Genomic DNA, 9,480 nt, shown 5'->3' with positions numbered 1-9,480 from the left:
TGATTATATTGGTAGTTGATTAATATTAAAGGTGGTAATTGTGTAATGATTTTGGTGGTGATACTATAGAAATAGTGGCTGTATATGGTGATTTTTGGTCGCGGTTGATTGTTTTTCATTTTTCGATGGTGATTTTTCATTTTTCAGTGGTGATTTTTGATTTGATAATGGTGATTTTACGTTTGGTGGTGGTGATTTTGTGGTGCTTGTCAGAGGGTGGCGATAGCCGGAAATGGTGGTTGCCGGAGGTGCTGGTAGTAGTTGGATGGTTAAATTAAATAGAAGATGGTGAAATATTAAAATATTAAATGAATGTTGAGATATGAATATAATGTAATTAAATGAGTGAATATGAATATCTCACAATAAAATGGATTCTCATTTGAGCGCGATTATATATATATATAAAATTAAAATTTTAATGTAATAATTTTCTCCCATATTTGGTCCCTACCCCGCAGAGTGCCAGTGTTTGAGCTGGATCGAGGAAACAAAGGTGCTCCCATTAAGCATGGTCATGGGCCCATGGCATAGTTATCTCACTGAAATTACAGAAACGACCGTGAAATAATGGTATTTACAGAAACGACCTTGAAATAATGGCATGTGGTCCTAAAAAGCACATGAACGAATCTATGAAACCAAAGTCCCCAGAGTTTCTCGTGTAAATCCTGGCACAGCTATCAATGTTTTTGTTCATTCATGTTGTATTCGTCCTTTTAACCAGGAAAAAAAAGTAGTTCAGATATTGCTTTTTGCACTCTGCTGTATAAAAGTCTCTGTTCCCGCATCTTCCCCGCATCAGATGTCTGTCTGAAAAATCTTAAAATAAGTAATTTATAACTTGAAGTGAATAATTGAGTAATAAGTGATAAATTAATAAATGTTTATAAGTTATATAAGTGTTTGGATAATTTAACTTATAAGTCAGAATTGTTTTTATTTAAATGAATTAACATATTTTTTTTATATATAATTATCTTAATTCTTATATTTTTTTTTGCTAAATAATTTTTATATTTTAAGTTATATTAACATTAAAAAAATATATTCTAAAATTAAAATTGAAAAAAAAAACGAAAAATTAAAATACGTTCACAAAAAGTACGTCATTACCAAAATTAAATTTATAAGCTTATAAGCTGTAAATTCAACTTATAAGTTGAGTCGACAAACACTCGTCAGGTTATAAACTGTAAATTCAACTTATATAAACACTGGTTAATAAGCTGTTACGGATTTATAAACTAATAAAATGACTTATAAAATTTGCCCAAGGGGCCTAAGGTTTGGTATCCTTACAGCTTTCACAAATCTTAGTTTTAGTTAACATTTTGTGTATTATCAGTTATCACCTTGCATTACCAGTAATGGCGGAATCGGGATCGAGAACCACAGTGGCTCGAATCGTTAACATTAATATTTTACAATATGAAAAAGAATGTATAAATTCAAAAATATGCTACTATCTTTTAATAAACTTTAATTTAAGTTAGTTTCAAAAAAAACTAAAACTTTCATTTAAGTGTTTTTTCTTGATAAAATAATGCGTGATAATTTTTTCCAGGAAAATTCCATCTTTTTTACGGGTTGTTGGAGGATAAAAATCTTTCCTAACACATACTACTTCTGTCCTAGGAAGATATATACATTGGGGGACGGGTCTCGCAACGTAATTTAATGTTTATTTAAAGTATAATTTCATAAATTATTTTACGAAATTTTTTCTTGTAAATAAAAAATTAATATTTAAAGCTCAATACAAAAAAAAGAAAAAAAATTAAAATAAAATATAAAAGTATAATTTATATTAATCTTAAAATAAATATTGAAAATATAAAAATTGTGTATAAAATAGAATAAGACGAATCACAAACGGAGTACAATTTAGAAGGGGTCAACAAAAATTATATTACTTCCTTTGTTTTTTTATATATCGTTTAATTTTCTTGCACACAATTCTAAATCCTTTGACCGTATAAATAAAATAATATTTTTTAAAATTTTTCTTTTCTAAATTAAAGTTGTAGTTATATATTTTTATTTATAAAATAAAAAATTAAAAAATATTATTCTAATTATGCGATCAAAGCACTTAGAAGCAGTAGTATGTACTCACCGAGTAATATTTTGGAGATAGGGTGATCTGAAGCCCCCCATTGCCCTTGCCCCTAGTTTCGTCATCGATAACCAGATACTATTACCATTTACCTGTACCGAGAATATTATTTTAATAAAATTATATTTAAGTACTCCACACAGTAATTCCTTCGGTCTACACAAATCATATAAATTTGAACTTTCGGTTCAACAAAAAAAGGGATGTGTTTAGTTTTCAGTCACATCGTTGGGTGATTAAAATATTTCAATCTGGCTGGGACTACGGATAATGGATGGTTCAAGTTAAATTTAATAATTAAACAATTCAACAAATAACAATTATTTCCGCTAATAATCTTTATTTATCCAGGTCTAATTTTACTCACAGCGTACATATTATTATCCAATTTTGTTAAATAATTAACGAGACATATTTTATTTTTAACAAGATTTGAAAGCAAAAGCGAGTGTGCTTTCATGTTTGGGCCTGGTGCTGGGCCGCATTGCAATAATTTAAAACCAATAGGGCTGTAACAACAACTTAACTAGTTACTAGTTCAACATGCAACTATTACAAGCAAAGGCATTAGAATTTAGACAGATAAAATGGCGATGTCTGTACATTTTATGTTATCTGCATCTTTACGCCCTTACCCCTCCAGCTCCGTTGTCAACTTTTTGCACCCCTCCAAGGTATATTATATATATATATATATATATATGTTTGTTTATTCAATTTTGTGTGTTATTATCATCAACTTCAAATACTTGAATTCCAATGAAATGAACATGATGAAACTATGAACAAATGGCCACACATACACAGTAGTATACTATGTACTTCAATTTTGCTTATGTTTTGATATAGATATGTTATTAGTATTGCAGAATCCTAATTACCTATCAAATAATTAAAATTCATATACTGAAAGTTTAAATAAAATAAAATGGTACATGTGTGGATGTAGTGTTTTGTGAGTAATTGCGGAACCAAAGAGGGGCTAACAAACCTTCCAACAAATGTTGGTGCAGTGGTTGAGCTCTTGCGGAGGTCTAGAGTTCGACTCTTGGTGTGCCCGTGTGTAATTAATTACCAAAAAAGAGAGGGGCTAACCTAAGTTGTAGTTAAGGTTACTAGTAAAAGAATGTTAAAGGCTATTAGTAATTGCGGAACCAAAAGAGAGAGCTAGCCTGCCAACAAGGTTGGTGCAGTGGTTGAGCTCTTGCCCCCCTACCGAGAGGTCAAGAGTTTGACTATGATGTGGTGTGTGTAATTAATTACCAAAAAAAGAGAGGGGCTAACCTAGCTGTTGTTAAAAGTTACTAGTAAAAGAATGTTAAGCTCAGCTGACATACGGAAACTAGCTATTATTTTGCCTGGCTCTTGCTGTTTCGGACTGCTAGTTCTACCACTATTTGTTAGTGATAAGGCTTGTTATTGTTAATATGGTTTGTTATGAATACGAAATAAAGGTGACACACATTCTATCTGAGTATCATGTCTTTACTTTATAGATTCATATAAGAATAATTTATTGTTATGGCAATTTTCTTTAGGTGGAATGTAGTGGTTTTCTGGATGGAGGAATGAATGGTTCTGGAGGTACATATAGGCGGCCTCTTTTTAACAGTCATAACGTTGCTTGCAATTCTAAACAATCTTTAGTATTGATGGTGAATATGAGGTGTCCTCAAGTTCCATCACTCAAGAAGCTGAGAGCTTTTACTTAATGCCGTAAAACCATGAGTTTCTTTGAACGTCTAAACCTAGCGTGGAAATTAATATTCCCATCGCCTGCATCAAAAAGGAAGTCTAATGCAAATATTGCTAAACAGCGGTTGCAGATGATTCTTTTCTCTGACCGATGCGCAGTTAGTGACGAGGCAAAACAAAAAATTGTGAGCAATATAGTGGGGGCTCTATCAGATTTTGTGGAAATTGAGTCCCAAGATAAAGTTGAGCTGAGTGTTTCTACTGATGCTGCACTTGGGACCATTTATTCGGTTACAGTGCCTGTACGACGAGTAAAACCACAATATCAAGAAGATGATGAAACTGGTACAATCACAAATATTGAATACAAAGACTCTGGTGAAACTTCTGATTCTGTTGATGTCAAGTTGATTTTTATGTTCCAGATGAAAATGAATTCAGATTCTAAATCATAAAAATGAAGAAGGCTAAAAAGACCTAAAAAATTCTACGGGAAAGATAGGATTATTCCCAAGCGATGGTGACTTCTCCAGATATGTTTGTAATTTAGCTGATGCTCTAGAACACTTTTAAACTTTGTAAATAATGGTGTTTTTTCAGCGAATATATTATCTTATTCTCAAAAGTGACAACTACGTTCTACTTAATAAATTTAAGGTATAATGTATTGTCCATGGACCAGTGGCGATCGGACATCCAAGTTAGGTTTTTATATATTTATGCCACTGCAGCAGGTACGTACATTCTAAGATGTTACTTTGTAGTGGAAATTGTAACTGAATGCAGTTTTTTCCTTTCTAAATGTTGCTCAATTGCCCCCGCTTCTAATTCTAATAAGTATGAACTTGACAAGTACTACAGTCAAGTTTGATTGCATTATCAAGTTAACTTGAAATAGTTTAGTTTTATCGAGTTGCAAATTGACTTGCAACATTTTTTAGTAAGTTTAGGTCATCCCTCGCTAGTTGCAGCTCAAGGCAGAGTATACTTACACTTAACATGTATTGGCAAGTCATAATAATTCAGGAATGCTCTGGAAGGTTTAGAAAAGCTGAGTTTCTTCAATTGTAGTCATTTTTTTATGAAAATCATTGTTTACGTTATTCATGATTCTCAAACCTCGACCTCCGGATGTTACTTGTAACCATTGCGGAGCCATGTTCCCACAATTTTGTTCTTGGGGGGGGGGGAGTGGATTGACCATTAATATGCATTACAGAAATGCACAAACGATTCTAGTAGTCGAGCTTGTTTGTGTCATTTTTTTTGTCAGAAGTTCACCAGAATGGAGTTGTCAACTGCACTCTGGTTTTGAAACTCGTTTTCATACCGCTTGTAACTCTAGAATATATTGCTGATCTTGATCTTCATTCTCCAATGCTTGGATGTTGATTTTTTCTTTTGACATTATTAGCACATTTTCCTTTTCGATATTGAAAAGTAGATTCCAAAGCAAGTGTGCCTTATCTAATAAAATCATCTGCATTGTCATTTGACCACAAATTTGTATGTATACATCCCAAATTTGAATTCAATTTACTTGTACAATATCCTTATTATTAGTAAATGTAAATAATTTGCAATTGAACGGTCTTATAAAGTTATTGAAATTAAGTTATTAGTACTTAATATTGTTGTTTGAAATTAACAATAAAGTACTAATAACTTAATTCAATAACTTTATAAGACCGTCAATTGCAAATTATTACATTTACTAATAATAAGAGATATATTGTACAAGTAATGAATTCAATTTGGGATGTATACATACAAATTTGTGGTCAAATGACAATGCAGATGATTTTATTAGATAAGGCACACTTGCTTTGGAATCTATTTTCAATATCGAAAAGGAAAATGTGCTAATAATGTCAAAAGAAAAAAGAATCAACATCCAAGCATTGGAGAATGAAGATCAAGATCAGAAATATTCTAGAGTTACAAGCGGTATAAAACGAGTTTCAAAACCAGAGTGCAGTTGACAACTCCATTCTGGTGAACTTCTGACAAAAAAATATGACACAAAACAAGCTCGACTACTAGAATCGTTTGTGCATTTCTGTAATGCATTAATGGTCAATCCACTCCCCCCCCCCCAAGAACAAATTGTGGGAACATGGCTCCGCAATGGTTACAAGTAACATCCGGACGGGTCGAGGTTTGAGAATCATGAAATAACGTAAACAATGATTTTCATAAAAAATGACTACAATTGAAGAAACTCAGCTTTTCTAAACCTTCCAGAGCATTCCTGAATTATTGACTTGGCCAATACATGTTGTAAGTGTAAGTATACTCTGCCTTGAGCTGCAACTAGAGGGATGACCTAAACTTACTAAAAAATGTTGCAAGTCAATTTGCAACTCGATAAAACTAAACTATTTCAAGTTAACTTGATAATGCAATCAAACTTGACTGTAGTACTTGTCAAGTTCATACTTATTAGAATTAGAAGCGGGGGCATTGAGCAACATTTAGAAAGGAAAAACTGCATTCAGTTACAATTTCCACTACAAAGTAACATCTTAGAATGTACGTACCTGCTGCAGTGGCAAAATATATAAAAATCAACTTGGATGTCCGATCGCCACTGGTCCATGGACAATACATTATACCTTAATTTATTAAGTAGAACGTAGTTGTCACTTTTGAGAATAAGATAATATATTCGCTGAAAAACACCATTATTTACAAAGTTAAAAGTGTTCTAGAGCATCAGCTAAATTACAAACATATCTGGAGAAGTCACCATCGCTTGGGAATAATCCTATCTTTCCCGTAGAATTTTTAGGTCTTTTTAGCCTTCTTCATTTTATGATTTAGAATCTGAATTCATTTTCATCTGGAACATAAAAATCAAACTTGACATCAACAGAATCAGAAGTTTCACCAGAGTCTTTGTATTCAATATTTGTGATTGTACCAGTTTCATCATCTTCTTGATATTTGGTTTTACTCGTCGTACAGGCACTGTAACCGATATAATGGTCCCAAGTGCAGCATCAGTAGAAACACTCAGCTCAACTTTATCTTGGGACTCAATTTCCACAAAATCTGATAGAGCCCCCACTATATTGCTCACAATTTTTTGTTTTGCCTCGTCACTAACTGCGCATCGGTCAGAAAAGAATCATCTGCAACCGCTGTTTAGCAATATTTGCATTAGACTTCCTTTTTGATGCAGGCGATGGGAATATTAATTTCCACGCTAGGTTTAGACGTTCAAAGAAACTCATGTTTACGGCATTAAGTAAAAAGCTCTCAGCTTCTTGAGTGATGGAACTTGAGGACACCTCATATTCACCATCAATACTAAAAGATTGTTTAGAATTGCAAGCAACGTTATGACTGTTAAAAAGAGGCCGCCTATATGTACCTCCAGAACCATTCATTCCTCCATCCAGAAAACCACTACATTCCACCTAAAGATAAATTGCCATAACAATAAAATTATTCTTATATGAATCTATAAAGTAAAGACATGATACTCAGATAGAATGTGTGTCACCTTTATTTCGTATTCATAACAAACCATATTAACAATAACAAGCCTTATCACTAACAAATAGTGGTAGAACTAGCAGTCCGAAACAGCAAGAGCCAGGCAAAATAATAGCTAGTTTCCGTATGTCAGCTGAGCTTAACATTCTTTTACTAGTAACTTTTAACAACAGCTTAGGTTAGCCCCTCTCTTTTTTTGGTAATTAATTACACACCAACACATCATAGTCAAACTCTTGACCTCTCGGTAGGGGGGCAAGAGCTCAACCACTGCACCAACCTTTGTTGGCAGGCTAGCTCTCTCTTTGGTTCCGCAATTACTAATAGCCTTTAACATTCTTTTACTAGTAACCTTTAACTACAACTTAGGTTAGCCCCTCTCTTTTTTTGGTAATTAATTACACACGGGCACACCAAGAGTCGAACTCTAGACCTCCGCAAGAGCTCAACCACTGCACCAACATTTGTTGGAAGGTTTGTTAGCCCCTCTTTGGTTCCGCAATTACTCACAAAACACTACATCCACACATGTACCATTTTATTTTATTTAAACTTTCAGTATATGAATTTTAATTATTTGATAGGTAATTAGGATTCTGCAATACTAATAACATATCTATATCAAAACATAAGCAAAATTGAAGTACATAGTATACTACTGTGTATGTGTGGCCATTTGTTCATAGTTTTCATCATGTTCATTTCATTGGAATTCAAGTATTTGAAGTTGATGATAATAACACACAAAATTGAATAAACAAACATATATATATATATATATAATATACCTTGGAGGGGTGCAAAAAGTTGACAACGGAGCTGGAGGGGTAAGGGCGTAAAGATGCAGATAACATAAAATGTACAGACATCGCCATTTTATCTGTCTAAATTCTAATGCCTTTGCTTGTAATAGTTGCATGTTGAACTAGTAACTAGTTAAGTTGTTGTTACAGCCCTATTGGTTTTAAATTATTGCAATGCGGCCCAGCACCAGGCCCAAACATGAAAGCACACTCGCTTTTGCTTTCAAATCTTGTTAAAAATAAAATATGTCTCGTTAATTATTTAACAAAATTGGATAATAATATGTACGCTGTGAGTAAAATTAGACCTGGATAAATAAAGATTATTAAGCGGAAAATAATTGTTATTTGTTGAATTGTTTAATTATTAAATTTAACTTGAACCATCCATTATCCGTAGTCCCAGCCAGATTGAAATATTTAATCACCCAACGATGTGACTGAAAACTAAACACATCCCTTTTTTTGTTGAACCGAAAGTTCAAATTTATATGATTTGTGTAGACCGAAGGAATTACTGTGTGGAGTACTTAAATATAATTTTATTAAAATAATATTCTCGGTACAGGTAAATGGTAATAGTATCTGGTTATCGATGACGAAACTAGGGGCAAGGGCAATGGGGGGCTTCAGATCACCCTATCTCCAAAATATTACTCGGTGAGTACATACTACTGCTTCTAAGTGCTTTGATCGCATAATTAGAATAATATTTTTTAATTTTTTATTTTTATAAATAAAAATATATAACTAAAACTTTAATTTAGAAAAGAAAAATTTTAAAAAATATTATTTTATTTATACGGTCAAAGGATTTAGAATTGTGTGCAAGAAAATTAAACGATATATAAAAAACAAAGGAAGTAATATAATTTTTGTTGACCCCTTCTAAATTGTACTCCGTTTGTGATTCGTCTTATTCTATTTTATACACAATTTTTATATTTTCAATATTTATTTAAGATTAATAAAATTATACTTTTATATTTTATTTTAAATTTTTTTCTTTTTTTTGTATTGAGCTTTAAATATTAATTTTTATTTACAAGAAAAAATTTCGTAAAATAATTTATGAAATTATACTTTAAATAAACATAAATTACGTTGCGAGACCCGTCCCCCAATGTATATATCTTCCTAGGACAGAAGTAGTATGTGTTAGGAAAAGATTTTTATCCTCCAACAACCCGTAAAAAAGATGGAATTTTCCTGGAAAAAATTATCACGCATTATTTTATCAAGAAAAAACACTTAAATGAAAGTTTTAGTTTTTTTGAAACTAACTTAAATTAAAGTTTATTAAAAGATAGTAGCATATTTTTGAATTTATACATTCTTTTTCATATTGTAAAATATTAATGT

The 9,480-nt window shown here is 32.1% G+C and overlaps 2 pseudogenes; one reads left to right on the top strand and one right to left on the bottom strand.

The window, feature by feature from the left end:
• Positions 1-2,651: 2,651 nt before the first annotated feature.
• LOC141703265 (cell division topological specificity factor homolog, chloroplastic-like) lies at positions 2,652-4,393 on the top strand (annotated as a pseudogene).
• Positions 4,394-6,630: 2,237 nt separating this feature from the next.
• LOC141703266 (cell division topological specificity factor homolog, chloroplastic-like) lies at positions 6,631-8,242 on the bottom strand (annotated as a pseudogene).
• Positions 8,243-9,480: the final 1,238 nt, after the last annotated feature.

Source organism: Apium graveolens, unplaced genomic scaffold, assembly GCF_009905375.1.
Source record: "Apium graveolens cultivar Ventura unplaced genomic scaffold, ASM990537v1 ctg6409, whole genome shotgun sequence".
NCBI lineage: Eukaryota > Viridiplantae > Streptophyta > Magnoliopsida > Apiales > Apiaceae > Apium > Apium graveolens.
Note: the sequence above shows the minus strand (reverse complement) of the source record. Positions and strands in the feature narration are given on the sequence as shown.